Source organism: Triturus cristatus, chromosome 3_2 (genome assembly GCF_964204655.1).
Source record: "Triturus cristatus chromosome 3_2, aTriCri1.1, whole genome shotgun sequence".
NCBI lineage: Eukaryota > Metazoa > Chordata > Amphibia > Caudata > Salamandridae > Triturus > Triturus cristatus.
In genome coordinates, this window is record NC_140584.1 from 465,363,586 (window position 1) to 465,386,136 (window position 22,551).

Consider the following 22,551-nt stretch of genomic DNA (forward strand, 5'->3'; position numbering starts at 1 on the left):
CTTCATATGACTCATGATACTATTGAATATCCATTCTGCACTCACTTGGCATACATTTTGTGTCATCCTTTCATTAGCCACCAGGGTCTGATCTTGCATGGGTTCAAATGCCATATGTGAGCATATTGTGATGCAGGACAACAGTGTTGTAATACACATGCAACATACGGCGGACGTGAAAGGCACATTTCTTGAGCAGTCAGCCTGATATATTCTTGGGTTCCCCTCCCTTGGCCCAGCACCGGAACAGTGTGTGGGCCCTGAACAGATGTCACAGCCAACCTTGTAGCAGAAGTCAGTATGTGTCTTTGATTCTGGGAGGACCTCGTTGTACCTACAATGATAAGTGTGTTTTGCTACTTCACATTCCGGCAGCCACATGTGATGCACTAGATTTCTGGCACAAAGGATGAGCACAAGCAGTTGTGGGCACCAGCGTTGCATTAGTGTGTTATACGTAATATCATGATTGCTCCCACATTACTTCGAATGGGCCCACTACCTGGATGCAACCTATATCACAATGACATGTCTACGGATCCTGATATGCGGTCCACTATCGTGTTTTGTTGATGAGCAACACAGAAGCCAGACAATGTAAGTGGTACATGACCAGCTGTGTGGACTGGTCATTTGATCTATATTGGAAACATTCAAAGTTGGACAGTGTATGCATTGTCAATACTAATGACCCTGGGATCTCACTTGTTCATCATTGCCATATTTCAGTCAATTACTTTGATTGATTACGTCTACAGACACCATTACAACATAGTGGGGACACCCTTTTGAGTAGTTGTGGCACTCGATAACAGGATTGGATTCCCAGGTCTGGGCCTGTTGCTGTAAAACATGTCATGTTCCGCAATTACGAAGGTTTGATGAGCCAAGACATGTAATATATTGTCTTCAGCTGTTCACAATTATAATTAGCTAAAGGTGGAGGTCCATTGACTACTCCAATAGTAATGCAGCGATTTGTACATCTCTGGTTGACTTTCATATGTGGGCACTACATGTCCCTCGGTCACTCCTGGCAATGTATGCATTTTGACCATCTCCTGGCCACTTTGACTTACCAGTCGGTGAGGGTGTACGGTGGCGATGCCTCCCAGTAGATGCAGGGACCTCCGCTACGGCAGTTGTCTGTGCTCTGGCTGAATGTGTCAATGGGTGAGAAGAGAGAAAACTAAACATCTGGAATATGTGCTTGTGGAACATTTCTGTGATTTCCCCATTTCTTCTGCATGCTAACAGTGTTTTGCAGTACTGCTGCTGACTGGGCAGGTAGGAGCAGTGGTGCATTGGGGTCGTAGTGGCGTGGCAGGGTGGGAAATTTACAACAGAATAGGTGTCTGACTTTTGGACCAGATGGTTCTCTCACCTTCTGCTTTGTGCTTTCAGCTTGCACGGGGTGATTTACTTCTTAGAGATTTAGTGGCATGTTTCCACGCCCCTTGTAATACATTAACACCGCAGTTGCATCACTTCTGTGACAGAGCGGTGGGGTAATACAGGTGACACATTTAGACTTATTCCCAATGTTATGCATCTATGTTGATGCCTCACGGTGTGCGGGCCTGCGCAACTTTAAACATGCATCAGCTGTGATGTAGGCAGGGTGTGTGTTTATTTGGTTATGCCTCGTACAAGTGATGCATTGTAATCGCCGGCATTTCACGTAGTCACTTTTCATAGGGTGTTGCCATGCAAACTTAAACCAGCTTGAGGCACCTGTAATGAGTTGCCCTGAGCGTTAGGTGTAGGCGGTCCATGGACATAGTTGGAGTTGCGTCACACTTGCGACACTACTCCAGCAGAGCATCCCCCTAATGCCATCAGTTGCGACACCCATCCGTCTATCCCAGCGCCACAGTGCACCGCATTGTCAATGTGACACATCCGCGGTTGCACAAGAGTTGGATTGGGTGTGGCATTGTTACTGGCGCATCTCTGCTGTTATTTGTCAATTGCTACTTAGCAGGCTGGTGTATTAATGCAACTGGACAGTGGCCATGTTTTCAGAAGTGGAGGAGGGATTTGCCATTTCCATCCCTAAGGATTGTGGGAATTGTAGTGCTACATACAGAGGGTGACACAGGAGTCTCTGACTTACGGATTAATTAATACACTTTGGACTACTTCCTTATTCACACTGACAGTGCAACACAGACCTTCTATTCATGCACTTTCACTTTTCATCCCACTTACCTGGTACCACGTAGCGGACGTCACTGACAGGCAGCCCATGGACCAAGTGGGGGTGTATGGTCGTCAGGATGTCCTCCTCCTGTGTGGTGAGGCGGATGCGTGGTCCAGAGTGTGCGGCTGGGAGGATCCGTTGTAATTCCATCCTGGCGTATTTATCCTTTACCCTCAGCCGCTCATCCTGCCATTTTTTTTAATGTCCTGGACAGTGCGCCTGTCCTCCCCCAATGCTGTGACAGCAGTGGCTAATTGCTGCCACAGGGCTGCCTTCAGGGTCCCACTGGTGCAGTAGGGTGGGAGTCCATAGAGGCGTTTGTGGTGCCTGACAATGAACTCCACAAGCATGGTGGTCTCCTCTGCTGTAAAGTTCCTCTTTCTCTTCATGAGCTCCATTTTCTTGGCCGGTCTCTGCTTGGAAATACAAACTGCGTGTGGCCAAACCGGTTCCTTCACTGTGTGCTGCTTTTAAATGTTTTTTGCTGCTGGTCAATCTGTGTTAATTGGCTTCAGCTGGATCATGGTGGGGGATGGTAGGCACTAGCAACATGATGGCTAACTGGAGCTGTTGGCTGGGATTGGCTGGAGTGCGTCAGCTGATGCATGGTGGGGGATGGTAGGGACTTGAACAGGTGTTTCCCCTTGGCTCAAATGATCAATGGCAACAGTAATGTAGTCTGGTCCCAATTCTGATGTTCCGGCCCGAAAGCGGAATTTCCGGCCCGAGGCCGGAGTTTCCGGCCCGGGAGCGGGTATTCCGCCCTCAAAGCGGACTTTCCGGCCCGCATGCGGACTTCCCGCTCCGGGCCCGGAAACTCCACTCCGAGGGCGGAAGTTTAGTGGTCGTAAATGGATTCTGTGAATAGCAAAGGTCCTAAGTTCATTTTGTGAATCGCTAAAGTAGTAAGTTCATTCTGTGAATACCAGAAGTACTAGGTGCATTCTGTGAATACCAGATTGGTACTAAGTTTAGGATTTAGTCTTAAATTTGTTCTGTGAATCGGGCCCAGGATGTTTCCGTGCAGCCATCCCAAAGTAAGCATTTACCGCGAGGTTATAATGCACTTAAGAGTATATGGTCAGGCTACACCACAAACAGCATCAGAGGAGGTACTCCGAACGCTGCAGAGGACCTCTGCTCATACAGGATTATTGATACTAATCTGACTGCAGACTGCTGAATTTTCGCTGCGCTACAAAACCTAACAGAATAAACTTCTTCAATTGAGAAGTTGCTGGGGACTGGAAATTTTATTACACCGTCCAAAAAGCACCAGAGTTCACTTACCTGTATCTTTTGATGATTATTCACCTTAAACAAAAGCTACAGAACGACGATCGATTTGACATATACGTATCAATTGTATTCTATAATTCTTGAATCTTTGGAAACACCATTCAGGGGTCAATTGTTAAATTTATGATAGTCCTGAAGATGGTCTCATGGACAAATGCATAGAGACTGAAACGTCGACATTCACACTCCCTTCTGGAAAAATAATGTACAATGAGAAGAAGTGTTTACAATAGTGACATTGAAGGAGTATACAATTGTATTTATTATCCTCTTGCTACATTGTTTGTATAACTGTGTAGTACCCTTGATAAATTTCAAAAGATAAAACCTTTTTCTATATATACCCGTGTTTTGAATATTTATTGTTTTGTGATTGGTTCATTGATACTTATGTCCTCACAAGGAACAAAAATATTTCTTAGTTAAAATACATTTGAATAATATCTCTCTGGCGAGTTTATCAATAATTCTTGCAGTTAAAAATATATATCAAAAGCAATAGAACAGAGTATTTTAAATAAATCCCTTGACGGCGCCTTTTACCCGTTCATCTGCACATACAGGGGCACCCTCTCACATAAAAACCAAGCACTCTGCCTTCAGGATTGTTAAGGCCTGCCATAGGAGTGACTTATAGGTTTTATATGTGTGTGCAATGGTAGTGATATAGGTAGCCTATACCACAGTAAGGGGTGCATGCACCACCTTACCCAGGCTGCAGTATCAGACCTGTGGTGTCCTTTTGGAGTGCTTCCTAGGGGTGGCATAATACATGGTTCAGCCCCTGGTAGGCCTCTGAGGTACCTATGACCTAGGTACATAGTATACCATATACTAGGGGCTTATAAGGCACTCCAGAATCCAATTAGAAATGTACCTAATGTACATGGAAACCATTGTAGAGAGGAAGCAACTAGGCTGGGGTCCTGATTACCAGTTGCTTCATTCTGCACTTTCCATGCTTCTTTCTGCACGTGTCCTGCTCCATTCTGCACCCCAGTTGTCTCTTTATGTACCTCTTTTGCCACTTTCTGCACTTTTCTTGCCTTTTTCTGCACATCTCTTCCTTCTTTCTGCATGTCAGTTGGCTCTTTCTGCACCTTATGTGCGTCTTTCTGCACCCCTGTTGTCTCTTTCTGTACTTGTCTTCCCTCTTTCTGTACCTTTCCTGCCTATTTTTGCATCTCACTTGCCTCCTTCTTCACTTTTCTTGTTTCTTTCTACACCTCGGTTGCTTTTCTCAGCAATTCTCTTGCCTGTTTCTGCAACTCTCTTGCTTCTTTCTGTACCCCTGTTGTCTCTTTATGTATCTCTTTTGCCTCTTTCTGCACTTTTCTTTTCTTTTTCTGCAGTTCTCTTCCCTCTTTCTGCACATCAGTTGCCTCTTTCTTCACCTCATTTGCTTTTTTCTGCACCCCTGTTGTCTCTTTCTGCACTCATCTTCCCTCTTTTGATACCTTTCCTGCCTCTTTCTACTCCTCACTTGCCTCTTTCTGAACTTTTCTTGTTTCTTTCTACACCTCTGTTGCTTCTTTCAGCAATTCTCTTGCCTCTTTGTGCACTTCCCTTGCCTGTTTCTGCACTTCTCTTGCCTCTTTCTGCACCCCTGTTGCTTCATTCTGCACTTTCCATGCTTTTTTCTGCACCTGTCTTGTTTCTTTCTGCACCCCTGTTGTCTCTTTATATATCTCTTTTGCCTCTTTCAGCACTTTTCTTGGCTTTTTCTGCACTTCTCTTCCTTCTTTCTGTACCACTCCTGTATTTTTCTGTACCACTCTTGCCTCTTTGTTCACCCATCCTACCCTTTTCTGCACCCCACTTCCCTATTTCTGCACCTCTGTTGGTTCTTTCTGCACTGCTCTTGCTTCTATATGCACTTTACTTGCCTCATTCTGCACTTCTCTCGTTTCTTTCGACACCTCTGTTGCTTCTTTCAGCAATTCTCTTACCTCTTTCTGCACTTCTCTTCCTTCTTTATGTACCGCTCCTGCGTCTTTCTGTACCTCTCTTGCCTCTTTGTTCACCTCTACTACCCTTTTCTGCACCCCTTTTGCCTCTTGTTACACCACTGTTGGTTCTTTCTGCACCTCACTTGCCTTTTTCTGCACTTCACTTGCTTTTTATGTGCACCTCCCTTGCCTCTTTCGCCACCTGAGTTGCTTCTTTCTGTACTTCTCTTGTCTCCTTCTGCACCTCTTAGTTAGAGGTAGTTTTAATCCCCTTGCCCTATTATGTACTAGGGCCTTACAGGAGAGCTCATGCCAATCACAGGGGTACCCCAACCCATAGTGTACCCAAGTGTAAGCAGGTGTTTTCACTGTATTCTAAGTGTCTTTTAGCATAGCACTGGCTCCAGGCCTGGTTAGTCAGAGTCAGTTACCACCAGTGTCCATCAGCAAAAAGTTGGGGGCACAGGATGACTTTAAAACAAGGCCTCTTTCTGCTTCTCTTTTGGTTCCTTGTGCACATCTCTTGCTTCTTTCTGTACCTTTCTTTGTCTTTCTGGACTTCTGGTGCCTCTTTCTGCATCTCTTGTGCTTCTTTCTGCGCTTTTCTTCCTCTTTCTGCACATGTCCTACCTTTGTAGGCATAGTTAGAAATTAGCATTTAAAAACTCTTTGAAATTCACTGAAAAACCACAGATTTCAGGGACGTTATAGTTAGAAATTAGCATTTAAAAAACCTTTGAAATTCACTGAAAAAACCAAAGGTTTTAGGGATGTTATAGTTAGAAATTAGCATTTAAAAAAACCTTGGAAATTCACTACAAAAACCACAGGTTTCAGGGACTTTATAGTTAGTTGGACATTTCACTCGTAGAAAACCAGAGAAATTCAGCCGTTATTGTTAGTTCAGCGAACTATAACTCGCGCCCCCGCAATACACTGCTGATGACGTCACATAGTACATCATTCATGACATGGTCAGTGACATCACTGATGACATCTCAAATGACATCACTGATGACATCACTGATGACATCATCCACATGATAATCTGATGCACCTCCTCATACCCTAATATAACCTTTGATACACCCACTCTAAAATACAGACTACCATTTTCAAAACCATAGACACACCAATACCAGTTAGTACATACCCACTCACTAATTCCTAGGTCTACACACATCCACTCATTCACCCTTACAGTCACTCAAACATGCAGTCCACCATCAATACAGCACTATAATATGCACTCGCATATCTATACAGACACTCACACACCATCACTCATCCACAGAGTTACTCACACACCTAGTCAGTCATGCAAAGAATCAATGACACTCCCATTTGCTCACCTATACAATAACTAATACAAGCACACACTCATCCATACAGCCACTCTCACAATCACACTCTCACATATAGTCATATATATACTCCAACACTCATATATACTGCCTTTCACATATGCAGTTACTCACACATGTACCACTGAGGCATCCATTCACTCACCAACACACCCATACACATACTCACCCACCCATACAGTCCTTCACAGATACACTCTTGAACCCATACTCCCAGTGAATCACCCACTCACACATTTATACACAGAGTCACACCCACACCCACCCATACAGATACTCAGACAACCAATCAATAACCCATATAGACCCTCATTTGGCTACTCACCATCCCAAGCAACCTCTTACACACCAACTGACAATCTTAAGTGTGTGAATATCTGCATCAGTCACTAACCCATTCATTCAGTAAGATACATTTAATCACTCACTTATACAGTCAGTCACGCACCTACTAAATCATCCATTCAGACACTTATACACCCACTCATTCTTCAATACACCTTGGCCTATATATATATATATATATTCACTGAAAAAAACATAGGTTTCACACACGTTATAGTTAGGAATTAGCATTTAAAAAACCTTGCAAATTCACTGAAAAAACCATAGGTTTCACACATGTTATAGTTAGCGGAAATTTTACTGATAAAAAACCAATGAAATTCCCCCGTTATAGTTAGTGCAGGCAACTATAACTCACGCGACCGCAATCCTCTGCTGATGCTAATACTGTTTTTAGACACTTATTTGCCCATGTCTTCTTCCATAAATTTTTAGCTATACATATATTACAAATATTTTTTTTTCATAAAGACACATATGTCATCAGCAGAAGATTGCGGTCGCGTGAGTTATAGTTGCCTGCACTAACTATAACGGGGGAATTTCATTGGTTTTTTATCAGTAAAATTTCCGCTAACTATAACATGTGTGAAACCTATGGTTTTTTCAGTGAATTTGCAAGGTTTTTTAAATGCTAATTCCTAACTATAACGTGTGTGAAACCTATGTTTTTTTCAGTGAATTTGTACGGTTTTTTAAATGCTAAGTTACTTTACGCCATTCGTGGCGTGCGCGCCCACTTAACGCAGTTCATTCCGTGCGCGCACGCACGCTTCGCGCACCGCGCGCCCACTTTACGCAGTTAGTGCTGTGCACGCACGGTGGGCACGCGGTGCGCTACGCGCACCGCGTCCCCACGTTACTCTAGATGGGCCATGTACGCACGATGCGCTTCGCGCACCGTGCGCACATGGAGGACATATGATGCACTTCGTTTTGAAAGGTAATATTTTACTTTTTCTTTAATGTCATTAGCCATGCACAAATGGTGCGCTTCGGGCACCATTTGCACACGGGGTGGGGAGAGTGTGGATAATTTTTTTTTTTTAATATTTTTTTACCGTACGCGTACGGTAAGCGTAATCGGCGAAATTAGCGAAAAAATAAACATTCCGTTTTTGGCCTTGGGGGATCTTTGGGGACTCCCTCAACATGGCTAGGTGTTTTGGAGCTGTCCAAACAGCCACTTTACATGTTTTTGTGCTTTGTGTTTTAATCAACACTCTCAGTGCGAGAGAGAAAATGGCGGCCGCAGCTTCCTGGTTTTGGCCGATTCGAATGTTTACTAAGATCTAAGAGCCCATCAGAATCGCGCTCGCGCACGCCACCGTACGCGTACGGTAAGCGTACCGTAAGCGCACCGTAAGCTGGCTCAGATATATATATTGATTTAAAGGCTATTTTCTCAGAATCTACTGAACAGATTTACACCAAACCTACAAAAGGCACTTCCTTGACCTGGGGACTACCTCTCTGCCAAATTTCATTAAATTCTGTTCAGCCGTTCGGGCTGTAGCCCTGTCTAAAGGTCCTATGGAAAAATGCATGGGAAAAACGCATTTTGGGACCCCCTTTTATCTCAGCCCCTGCTTGACGAATCCCCCCGAGACTTTCAGGGTAGGAGCGGAGCATAGCGCCCCACCTATTTTGAAAAATTCGCCAGGATTCGTCGACCGGCGCCAAAGTTATTCAAAATAGAATGTTGCGGATTTCCTATGGAAACGTGGTCCTAACTATAACTACCTACTGGCGATCGCCAGTAGGTAATATATATATATATATATATATATATATATATATATATATATATATATATATATATATATATATATAAAAACATATTTAAACTTTATAGAAACACCCAATCAATGGATAATGTCATCAGTGATGTCATTTGAGATGTCATCAGTGATATCATCAGTGATGTCACTGACCAGGTCATGAATGATGTAATATGTGACATCATCAGCAGTGCATTGCGGGGGAGTGAGTTATAGTTAGCTGAACAAACTATAACGGCCGAATATCTCTGGTTTTGTACGAGTGATATGTCCATCTAACTATAATGTCCCTGAAATCTGTGTTTTTTTCAGTGAATATATAAATATATATATATATATCAATTATTCAATGAAATTATTCAATGAAAACAACAAAGGTTACAGGGACATTATAGTTCAGAAATAGAATTTTTAAAAACTTAGAAATTCACTGAAAAAAACCAAAGGTTACAGCAACCCTATGGTTAGGGCCCACTTTCACTTGTACAAAACCAGTGAAAATCAGCAGCTACAGTTCTAGTTATAGTTAGTTGAACTAACTATAACTCGCGCCCCTGCAGTGCACTGACATCACTAATGACATCACTGATTACATCACTGATGCCATCACCCACAGAATATTTGATGCCCTACACACACACCATTATAATCTTTCATACACCCCCTCCAACTGCCACACTACCTTCCTCCAAACCATTGCCACACCCATACCAATGCTTACACACCTAGTCACTGATTCATAGGTCTGCACACACATTCACTCATACACGCAAACAGCTACTTATACACCAACTCACTTACTAATACAGCCACTGATATATCCATTCATGCGCCCATATAGCCACTAGGCCCGGGCGGTAAATTCCGTTCCGTTCGCGGAATTTGCGAAATTTGGGTAATTTCGCGTTCTGCGGAGAACGCGAAATTTGCATAAAAAACTACGTTCCGCGACTTCGCGAAATTTTTTGCTTGTTCGCGTTCTCAATATGCGTGTTCGCGAGATATTTCACCCCGAGCACGCAAACAGCGATCGCGAACAGGAAAATAGTATCGCGAACAAGCAATTCCGCGTGTTCGCGGAATTTCTGTATGTTCGCGGAGATTTTTTACCGTTTCGCGGAGATTTGCGTAACGCGATTACGCAAATTCCGCCCACCCCTACTAGCCACTCACATACTAGCAGTCACCCATAGATCTACTCACACACCTATGCACTCACCTATAGAGTAAATCACACAGCCACTTACTCACCTATACATTTATAAACACACCCTCTCACTTATTCATACAAATACTAACACATTCTCATGCATCCATACTGTCAGGGACACAAGCACACACTCACCCTTGCAGCCACTCTCACAATCACTCACTCACACAGTTACTTATATACTCCACCACTCACCTATACTGCCTTTCACATATGTAGTTACTCATCCATTCACTTACTGACACAGCCATACACATACTCAGTCACCCATAGAGCCCCTCACAGATGCACTCACTAACCTATACAGCCACTGACTCACCTACTCACTCATCCATACAGGCAATCACACACACCCTCACCCACCATTTAGCCATACAGGTACTCAGACAACCAATCAGTCACCCCTACAGCCACTCACGTACCCCCACTCACACTCCCATGCAGCTACTTAGACACCAACTGATATACAGATGCAAACATTCACTCATCCATTCATCGACTGTGACATCTAATCATTCACTTATACAATCAGTCACGCACCCCCTAATGCCATCAGTTGCGACACCCATCCGTCTATCCCAGCGCCACAGTGCACCGCATTGTCAATGTGACACATCCGCGGTTGCACAAGAGTTGGATTGGGTGTGGCATTGTTACTGGCGCATCTCTGCTGTTATTTGTCAATTGCTACTTAGCAGGCTGGTGTATTAATGCAACTGGACAGTGGCCATGTTTTCAGAAGTGGAGGAGGGATTTGCCATTTCCATCCCTAAGGATTGTGGGAATTGTAGTGCTACATACAGAGGGTGACACAGGAGTCTCTGACTTACGGATTAATTAATACACTTTGGACTACTTCCTTATTCACACTGACAGTGCAACACAGACCTTCTATTCATGCACTTTCACTTTTCATCCCACTTACCTGGTACCACGTAGCGGACGTCACTGACAGGCAGCCCATGGACCAAGTGGGGGTGTATGGTCGTCAGGATGTCCTCCTCCTGTGTGGTGAGGCGGATGCGTGGTCCAGAGTGTGCGGCTGGGAGGATCCGTTGTAATTCCATCCTGGCGTATTTATCCTTTACCCTCAGCCGCTCATCCTGCCATTTTTTTTAATGTCCTGGACAGTGCGCCTGTCCTCCCCCAATGCTGTGACAGCAGTGGCTAATTGCTGCCACAGGGCTGCCTTCAGGGTCCCACTGGTGCAGTAGGGTGGGAGTCCATAGAGGCGTTTGTGGTGCCTGACAATGAACTCCACAAGCATGGTGGTCTCCTCTGCTGTAAAGTTCCTCTTTCTCTTCATGAGCTCCATTTTCTTGGCCGGTCTCTGCTTGGAAATACAAACTGCGTGTGGCCAAACCGGTTCCTTCACTGTGTGCTGCTTTTAAATGTTTTTTGCTGCTGGTCAATCTGTGTTAATTGGCTTCAGCTGGATCATGGTGGGGGATGGTAGGCACTAGCAACATGATGGCTAACTGGAGCTGTTGGCTGGGATTGGCTGGAGTGCGTCAGCTGATGCATGGTGGGGGATGGTAGGGACTTGAACAGGTGTTTCCCCTTGGCTCAAATGATCAATGGCAACAGTAATGTAGTCTGGTCCCAATTCTGATGTTCCGGCCCGAAAGCGGAATTTCCGGCCCGAGGCCGGAGTTTCCGGCCCGGGAGCGGGTATTCCGCCCTCAAAGCGGACTTTCCGGCCCGCATGCGGACTTCCCGCTCCGGGCCCGGAAACTCCACTCCGAGGGCGGAAGTTTAGTGGTCGTAAATGGATTCTGTGAATAGCAAAGGTCCTAAGTTCATTTTGTGAATCGCTAAAGTAGTAAGTTCATTCTGTGAATACCAGAAGTACTAGGTGCATTCTGTGAATACCAGATTGGTACTAAGTTTAGGATTTAGTCTTAAATTTGTTCTGTGAATCGGGCCCAGGATGTTTCCGTGCAGCCATCCCAAAGTAAGCATTTACCGCGAGGTTATAATGCACTTAAGAGTATATGGTCAGGCTACACCACAAACAGCATCAGAGGAGGTACTCCGAACGCTGCAGAGGACCTCTGCTCATACAGGATTATTGATACTAATCTGACTGCAGACTGCTGAATTTTCGCTGCGCTACAAAACCTAACAGAATAAACTTCTTCAATTGAGAAGTTGCTGGGGACTGGAAATTTTATTACACCGTCCAAAAAGCACCAGAGTTCACTTACCTGTATCTTTTGATGATTATTCACCTTAAACAAAAGCTACAGAACGACGATCGATTTGACATATACGTATCAATTGTATTCTATAATTCTTGAATCTTTGGAAACACCATTCAGGGGTCAATTGTTAAATTTATGATAGTCCTGAAGATGGTCTCATGGACAAATGCATAGAGACTGAAACGTCGACATTCACACTCCCTTCTGGAAAAATAATGTACAATGAGAAGAAGTGTTTACAATAGTGACATTGAAGGAGTATACAATTGTATTTATTATCCTCTTGCTACATTGTTTGTATAACTGTGTAGTACCCTTGATAAATTTCAAAAGATAAAACCTTTTTCTATATATACCCGTGTTTTGAATATTTATTGTTTTGTGATTGGTTCATTGATACTTATGTCCTCACAAGGAACAAAAATATTTCTTAGTTAAAATACATTTGAATAATATCTCTCTGGCGAGTTTATCAATAATTCTTGCAGTTAAAAATATATATCAAAAGCAATAGAACAGAGTATTTTAAATAAATCCCTTGACGGCGCCTTTTACCCGTTCATCTGCACATACAGGGGCACCCTCTCACATAAAAACCAAGCACTCTGCCTTCAGGATTGTTAAGGCCTGCCATAGGAGTGACTTATAGGTTTTATATGTGTGTGCAATGGTAGTGATATAGGTAGCCTATACCACAGTAAGGGGTGCATGCACCACCTTACCCAGGCTGCAGTATCAGACCTGTGGTGTCCTTTTGGAGTGCTTCCTAGGGGTGGCATAATACATGGTTCAGCCCCTGGTAGGCCTCTGAGGTACCTATGACCTAGGTACATAGTATACCATATACTAGGGGCTTATAAGGCACTCCAGAATCCAATTAGAAATGTACCTAATGTACATGGAAACCATTGTAGAGAGGAAGCAACTAGGCTGGGGTCCTGATTACCAGTTGCTTCATTCTGCACTTTCCATGCTTCTTTCTGCACGTGTCCTGCTCCATTCTGCACCCCAGTTGTCTCTTTATGTACCTCTTTTGCCACTTTCTGCACTTTTCTTGCCTTTTTCTGCACATCTCTTCCTTCTTTCTGCATGTCAGTTGGCTCTTTCTGCACCTTATGTGCGTCTTTCTGCACCCCTGTTGTCTCTTTCTGTACTTGTCTTCCCTCTTTCTGTACCTTTCCTGCCTATTTTTGCATCTCACTTGCCTCCTTCTTCACTTTTCTTGTTTCTTTCTACACCTCGGTTGCTTTTCTCAGCAATTCTCTTGCCTGTTTCTGCAACTCTCTTGCTTCTTTCTGTACCCCTGTTGTCTCTTTATGTATCTCTTTTGCCTCTTTCTGCACTTTTCTTTTCTTTTTCTGCAGTTCTCTTCCCTCTTTCTGCACATCAGTTGCCTCTTTCTTCACCTCATTTGCTTTTTTCTGCACCCCTGTTGTCTCTTTCTGCACTCATCTTCCCTCTTTTGATACCTTTCCTGCCTCTTTCTACTCCTCACTTGCCTCTTTCTGAACTTTTCTTGTTTCTTTCTACACCTCTGTTGCTTCTTTCAGCAATTCTCTTGCCTCTTTGTGCACTTCCCTTGCCTGTTTCTGCACTTCTCTTGCCTCTTTCTGCACCCCTGTTGCTTCGTTCTGCACTTTCCATGCTTTTTTCTGCACCTGTCTTGTTTCTTTCTGCACCCCTGTTGTCTCTTTATATATCTCTTTTGCCTCTTTCAGCACTTTTCTTGGCTTTTTCTGCACTTCTCTTCCTTCTTTCTGTACCACTCCTGTATTTTTCTGTACCACTCTTGCCTCTTTGTTCACCCATCCTACCCTTTTCTGCACCCCACTTCCCTATTTCTGCACCTCTGTTGGTTCTTTCTGCACTGCTCTTGCTTCTATATGCACTTTACTTGCCTCATTCTGCACTTCTCTCGTTTCTTTCGACACCTCTGTTGCTTCTTTCAGCAATTCTCTTACCTCTTTCTGCACTTCTCTTCCTTCTTTATGTACCGCTCCTGCGTCTTTCTGTACCTCTCTTGCCTCTTTGTTCACCTCTACTACCCTTTTCTGCACCCCTTTTGCCTCTTGTTACACCACTGTTGGTTCTTTCTGCACCTCACTTGCCTTTTTCTGCACTTCACTTGCTTTTTATGTGCACCTCCCTTGCCTCTTTCGCCACCTGAGTTGCTTCTTTCTGTACTTCTCTTGTCTCCTTCTGCACCTCTTAGTTAGAGGTAGTTTTAATCCCCTTGCCCTATTATGTACTAGGGCCTTACAGGAGAGCTCATGCCAATCACAGGGGTACCCCAACCCATAGTGTACCCAAGTGTAAGCAGGTGTTTTCACTGTATTCTAAGTGTCTTTTAGCATAGCACTGGCTCCAGGCCTGGTTAGTCAGAGTCAGTTACCACCAGTGTCCATCAGCAAAAAGTTGGGGGCACAGGATGACTTTAAAACAAGGCCTCTTTCTGCTTCTCTTTTGGTTCCTTGTGCACATCTCTTGCTTCTTTCTGTACCTTTCTTTGTCTTTCTGGACTTCTGGTGCCTCTTTCTGCATCTCTTGTGCTTCTTTCTGCGCTTTTCTTCCTCTTTCTGCACATGTCCTACCTTTGTAGGCATAGTTAGAAATTAGCATTTAAAAACTCTTTGAAATTCACTGAAAAACCACAGATTTCAGGGACGTTATAGTTAGAAATTAGCATTTAAAAAACCTTTGAAATTCACTGAAAAAACCAAAGGTTTTAGGGATGTTATAGTTAGAAATTAGCATTTAAAAAAACCTTGGAAATTCACTACAAAAACCACAGGTTTCAGGGACTTTATAGTTAGTTGGACATTTCACTCGTAGAAAACCAGAGAAATTCAGCCGTTATTGTTAGTTCAGCGAACTATAACTCGCGCCCCCGCAATACACTGCTGATGACGTCACATAGTACATCATTCATGACATGGTCAGTGACATCACTGATGACATCTCAAATGACATCACTGATGACATCACTGATGACATCATCCACATGATAATCTGATGCACCTCCTCATACCCTAATATAACCTTTGATACACCCACTCTAAAATACAGACTACCATTTTCAAAACCATAGACACACCAATACCAGTTAGTACATACCCACTCACTAATTCCTAGGTCTACACACATCCACTCATTCACCCTTACAGTCACTCAAACATGCAGTCCACCATCAATACAGCACTATAATATGCACTCGCATATCTATACAGACACTCACACACCATCACTCATCCACAGAGTTACTCACACACCTAGTCAGTCATGCAAAGAATCAATGACACTCCCATTTGCTCACCTATACAATAACTAATACAAGCACACACTCATCCATACAGCCACTCTCACAATCACACTCTCACATATAGTCATATATATACTCCAACACTCATATATACTGCCTTTCACATATGCAGTTACTCACACATGTACCACTGAGGCATCCATTCACTCACCAACACACCCATACACATACTCACCCACCCATACAGTCCTTCACAGATACACTCTTGAACCCATACTCCCAGTGAATCACCCACTCACACATTTATACACAGAGTCACACCCACACCCACCCATACAGATACTCAGACAACCAATCAATAACCCATATAGACCCTCATTTGGCTACTCACCATCCCAAGCAACCTCTTACACACCAACTGACAATCTTAAGTGTGTGAATATCTGCATCAGTCACTAACCCATTCATTCAGTAAGATACATTTAATCACTCACTTATACAGTCAGTCACGCACCTACTAAATCATCCATTCAGACACTTATACACCCACTCATTCTTCAATACACCTTGGCCTATATATATATATATATATTCACTGAAAAAAACATAGGTTTCACACACGTTATAGTTAGGAATTAGCATTTAAAAAACCTTGCAAATTCACTGAAAAAACCATAGGTTTCACACATGTTATAGTTAGCGGAAATTTTACTGATAAAAAACCAATGAAATTCCCCCGTTATAGTTAGTGCAGGCAACTATAACTCACGCGACCGCAATCCTCTGCTGATGCTAATACTGTTTTTAGACACTTATTTGCCCATGTCTTCTTCCATAAATTTTTAGCTATACATATATTACAAATATTTTTTTTTCATAAAGACACATATGTCATCAGCAGAAGATTGCGGTCGCGTGAGTTATAGTTGCCTGCACTAACTATAACGGGGGAATTTCATTGGTTTTTTATCAGTAAAATTTCCGCTAACTATAACATGTGTGAAACCTATGGTTTTTTCAGTGAATTTGCAAGGTTTTTTAAATGCTAATTCCTAACTATAACGTGTGTGAAACCTATGTTTTTTTCAGTGAATTTGTACGGTTTTTTAAATGCTAAGTTACTTTACGCCATTCGTGGCGTGCGCGCCCACTTAACGCAGTTCATTCCGTGCGCGCACGCACGCTTCGCGCACCGCGCGCCCACTTTACGCAGTTAGTGCTGTGCACGCACGGTGGGCACGCGGTGCGCTACGCGCACCGCGTCCCCACGTTACTCTAGATGGGCCATGTACGCACGATGCGCTTCGCGCACCGTGCGCACATGGAGGACATATGATGCACTTCGTTTTGAAAGGTAATATTTTACTTTTTCTTTAATGTCATTAGCCATGCACAAATGGTGCGCTTCGGGCACCATTTGCACACGGGGTGGGGAGAGTGTGGATAATTTTTTTTTTTTAATATTTTTTTACCGTACGCGTACGGTAAGCGTAATCGGCGAAATTAGCGAAAAAATAAACATTCCGTTTTTGGCCTTGGGGGATCTTTGGGGACTCCCTCAACATGGCTAGGTGTTTTGGAGCTGTCCAAACAGCCACTTTACATGTTTTTGTGCTTTGTGTTTTAATCAACACTCTCAGTGCGAGAGAGAAAATGGCGGCCGCAGCTTCCTGGTTTTGGCCGATTCGAATGTTTACTAAGATCTAAGAGCCCATCAGAATCGCGCTCGCGCACGCCACCGTACGCGTACGGTAAGCGTACCGTAAGCGCACCGTAAGCTGGCTCAGATATATATATTGATTTAAAGGCTATTTTCTCAGAATCTACTGAACAGATTTACACCAAACCTACAAAAGGCACTTCCTTGACCTGGGGACTACCTCTCTGCCAAATTTCATTAAATTCTGTTCAGCCGTTCGGGCTGTAGCCCTGTCTAAAGGTCCTATGGAAAAATGCATGGGAAAAACGCATTTTGGGACCCCCTTTTATCTCAGCCCCTGCTTGACGAATCCCCCCGAGACTTTCAGGGTAGGAGCGGAGCATAGCGCCCCACCTATTTTGAAAAATTCGCCAGGATTCGTCGACCGGCGCCAAAGTTATTCAAAATAGAATGTTGCGGATTTCCTATGGAAACGTGGTCCTAACTATAACTACCTACTGGCGATCGCCAGTAGGTAATATATATATATATATATATATATATATATATATATATATATATATATATATATATATATATATATAAAACATATTTAAACTTTATAGAAACACCCAATCAATGGATAATGTCATCAGTGATGTCATCAGTGATGTCATTTGAGATGTCATCAGTGATATCATCAGTGATGTCACTGACCAGGTCATGAATGATGTAATATGTGACATCATCAGCAGTGCATTGCGGGGGAGTGAGTTATAGTTAGCTGAACAAACTATAACGGCCGAATATCTCTGGTTTTGTACGAGTGATATGTCCATCTAACTATAATGTCCCTGAAATCTGTGTTTTTTTCAGTGAATATATAAATATATATATATATATCAATTATTCAATGAAATTATTCAATGAAAACAACAAAGGTTACAGGGACATTATAGTTCAGAAATAGAATTTTTAAAAACTTAGAAATTCACTGAAAAAAACCAAAGGTTACAGCAACCCTATGGTTAGGGCCCACTTTCACTTGTACAAAACCAGTGAAAATCAGCAGCTACAGTTCTAGTTATAGTTAGTTGAACTAACTATAACTCGCGCCCCTGCAGTGCACTGACATCACTAATGACATCACTGATTACATCACTGATGCCATCACCCACAGAATATTTGATGCCCTACACACACACCATTATAATCTTTCATACACCCCCTCCAACTGCCACACTACCTTCCTCCAAACCATTGCCACACCCATACCAATGCTTACACACCTAGTCACTGATTCATAGGTCTGCACACACATTCACTCATACACGCAAACAGCTACTTATACACCAACTCACTTACTAATACAGCCACTGATATATCCATTCATGCGCCCATATAGCCACTAGGCCCGGGCGGTAAATTCCGTTCCGTTCGCGGAATTTGCGAAATTTGGGTAATTTCGCGTTCTGCGGAGAACGCGAAATTTGCATAAAAAACTACGTTCCGCGACTTCGCGAAATTTTTTGCTTGTTCGCGTTCTCAATATGCGTGTTCGCGAGATATTTCACCCCGAGCACGCAAACAGCGATCGCGAACAGGAAAATAGTATCGCGAACAAGCAATTCCGCGTGTTCGCGGAATTTCTGTATGTTCGCGGAGATTTTTTACCGTTTCGCGGAGATTTGCGTAACGCGATTACGCAAATTCCGCCCACCCCTACTAGCCACTCACATACTAGCAGTCACCCATAGATCTACTCACACACCTATGCACTCACCTATAGAGTAAATCACACAGCCACTTACTCACCTATACATTTATAAACACACCCTCTCACTTATTCATACAAATACTAACACATTCTCATGCATCCATACTGTCAGGGACACAAGCACACACTCACCCTTGCAGCCACTCTCACAATCACTCACTCACACAGTTACTTATATACTCCACCACTCACCTATACTGCCTTTCACATATGTAGTTACTCATCCATTCACTTACTGACACAGCCATACACATACTCAGTCACCCATAGAGCCCCTCACAGATGCACTCACTAACCTATACAGCCACTGACTCACCTACTCACTCATCCATACAGGCAATCACACACACCCTCACCCACCATTTAGCCATACAGGTACTCAGACAACCAATCAGTCACCCCTACAGCCACTCACGTACCCCCACTCACACTCCCATGCAGCTACTTAGACACCAACTGATATACAGATGCAAACATTCACTCATCCATTCATCGACTGTGACATCTAATCATTCACTTATACAATCAGTCACGCACCCAATGAGTTATCCATACAGATACTCATACACTCACTGATTCACCAATACACCTTGATATAAATATTGAACACTCATACCCTTTTTTAAAAAAAAAAGAGTTGCTGGATAATTTCATTACTGATATCATCAGTGATGTCATTTGAGATACCATGAGTGATGACATCAGTGATATCCCTGACCATGTCATGAGTGATGTAATATGTGAGGTCATAAGCAGTGCATTGCGGGACACAAGTTATAGTTAGCTCAGCTAATTATAACTGCTGAATTTCACTGGTTTTGTACGAGTCAAAGCTGACCCTAACTATAACGTCCCTGTAACCTTTGTTTTTTTTCAGTGAATTTCTAAGGTTTTTTAAATGCTAATTTCTAACCATAACATCCCTTTAACCTTTCTTTTTTTCTGTGAATTTCTATGCTTTTTTAACTATTAGTCACATTTGCACTATGGTAGCAAAAGGGAGCTAGGCCTCAACCAGCTCTCAGGAATTGCTGTGTAGGACTTACAAGAGGTACCAGGAGGGCTTCTTGGCCCCCAAGGTTCCTCAGAAATGAGGCATGACCTCCGAACACCTCTTAGCAATCCCGCTGTGTGGGGCTTACTGGAAGTAACAGGAGAGGTAGTTGGCCCCAAGGACATCCTTGGGGCCCAACTACCTCTGCTGGTATTTCCAGTAGTTTCCACACATTGGGATTGCAGAAACATCGCAGGTGGCCATGCCCCCTTTCTCCACCAGTCTACAAGCACGCCTCCTAGTACACTACTTCTAGGGATGAGAAGTACCCCTCCTGGTACCTTCAGCAAATCTGACACAGTGAGTTTGCTGAGAGGTTTTTGGTGGCCACACCCCTTTCTCCACCACTTTGCAAATGCACCTCCTGGTGAACAACTAGTTGGGGGATCAAGTCCCCTTGGCTCTTGAGGGTCCTCCTGTTACCTCCAGTAAGACCCACACAGCTGGATTGCTAAGAGGTGGTCAGAGGCCACACCTCCTTTCTCCACCACTCTGCAAATGCACCTCTCGGCACCCTGCTGCTTGGGAGATGAAGTTCAATATAGTCCCGAGGTGCTCAGGAGACAAGGAGACCTCACCCTCCCACCTGCAGTGCGCTGAGTGGTGCATTTGCAGAGTGGCGAAGAAAGGGGGCATGGCCTCAGACCACTTCTCAGCAATCCCACTGTGTGAGGCTCACTGGAGGTAAAAGGAGGTCTTGTGGGCCCCTAAGGACTCTCAGCTGCCAAGAGGACTTCATATTCCACCCAGCAGTGCCCCAGAAGGCACATTTGCAGAGTGGCGGAGAAAGGGGCGGAGGCCTAGGCGATTTGCTGGCTTTTGTTGTTTTTTTAATATTTATTATTAGAAAGGGGGCTGCGTGGCTCACCTACCCTGGACCAATTTGGACCCCGGGGACCCCATCACCCGGGGCCAGGCCTTCAGAAAAATAAAATAAATGTAATGGGGGAGGGGGCAGCAAATGCAGCTCCTTCTGTCCAAAAGCAATTCTGCTCCGCTTCATGGAAGCAAGAGCATTTTCCATGATCTCGCTTCCATGAAGAGGACCAGAGTTTGCTATGGCTTAGCGGGAGTGATACTCCAGCGAAGCCATAGAAAACTGCAATGTACCGGGGGATGGAGAGGGCACCCCGGGACATTGCTCGAGCAGGCCCTGGGGGTTGGTGTTCCCCAGGGCAATTTGCGGCTCTATCAGGGGGGCCGTGTAGACCCACTCCAACAAATATTAAGCCCCAGGAAGTCTCCGGAGCTGCATGGGGTGCTGGAGCCCTCCACGTATTTTAATTTAATATAGCCCCTGGGGACATGGCGGCACCTGGTGCTTCATGGGGGCCTGCATGGGCCCCCATCATTATGTTTTATTGCCCCCGGGACCTGGCCCACACTGGGGCCTAAATTAAATGAAACGCGCAAGACCATGCTTTTTTTTCTTTAAGGCAGATTCACTGATCCACCGTTTTTACCGCCAATTTGGTTTTAAAAAAAAAAAGGTTTTTGGGGTTCAACCGAGTCACGGGAATTTCTTAAACTTTCTCAGCAACTACTGAACGGATTTTCACTACTTAACAAAAAGAATTTAAGAGTGTTATGAGCCCCAATGTACCCCAATATAGTACTACATTTGTCCTACCTTGCTCTACATAGCGGCCTTGGCACTGAACTTTTGCCTAGTTATGTGCCAAATAAATGTTGGGTGGTTTTCTTTGAAACTATAATATACTAGAACAACTATGAGTCTCATACAATTGAAGACCTTGACACAAAAATAAAGGTGATGCTGAAAACTAGTACAGCTGTGAATTCAAGTATGCATATGTGTATGTATGCATAGGTGTAAAAATTCCCATCATCAACCTCAAGAGGTTAGGTTCATCATCTGGGAGTGAAGGACTTAAAAGAGTACCATCTTCTACTTGGCAATTTGTAGATCTTGGTCTCTTATGTGTCCCAAACCAGTAGCTGGTATATTGTTGTTGTTGAATGATGGAAAAGTGTGATAGTTGCAGTGCTCGTGAAACGTGATGGTGTAAGAGTGCTGGATAAAAATTGTCTAACAAGGCACTAAACACATTTTATTAAATCGCTACCTTGTTGGCAAGATATAAAAACAGTGCTATAACAGTTTCAATAATATAATAACTGTGATGGAGAAAAGAGGTCTACATGTTTCTGCTATCGGGTGGGATTCACCCAAGCATTCGTCAGGACCAATTTAGCTACTGCAAAGATGAAACAGTGCTCAAATGAGCAGTGAAGTGATTAATACAACCTGGGCCCAATCGAAGGGCCTAGAGGCTCTGTAGGAAGTAATTTTACTCCGTGGACCTGCAGTGATGGATACACAGGAAAAGAAGAAAAAAAGAAAGAAAACACAGCATGGCAAAAACCTTTTAGAAAGTGGTATTTTCAAGGTCAACGTTTAGCATCCAGTACATTTATCTAGTATACAGATACACTTATATGTATC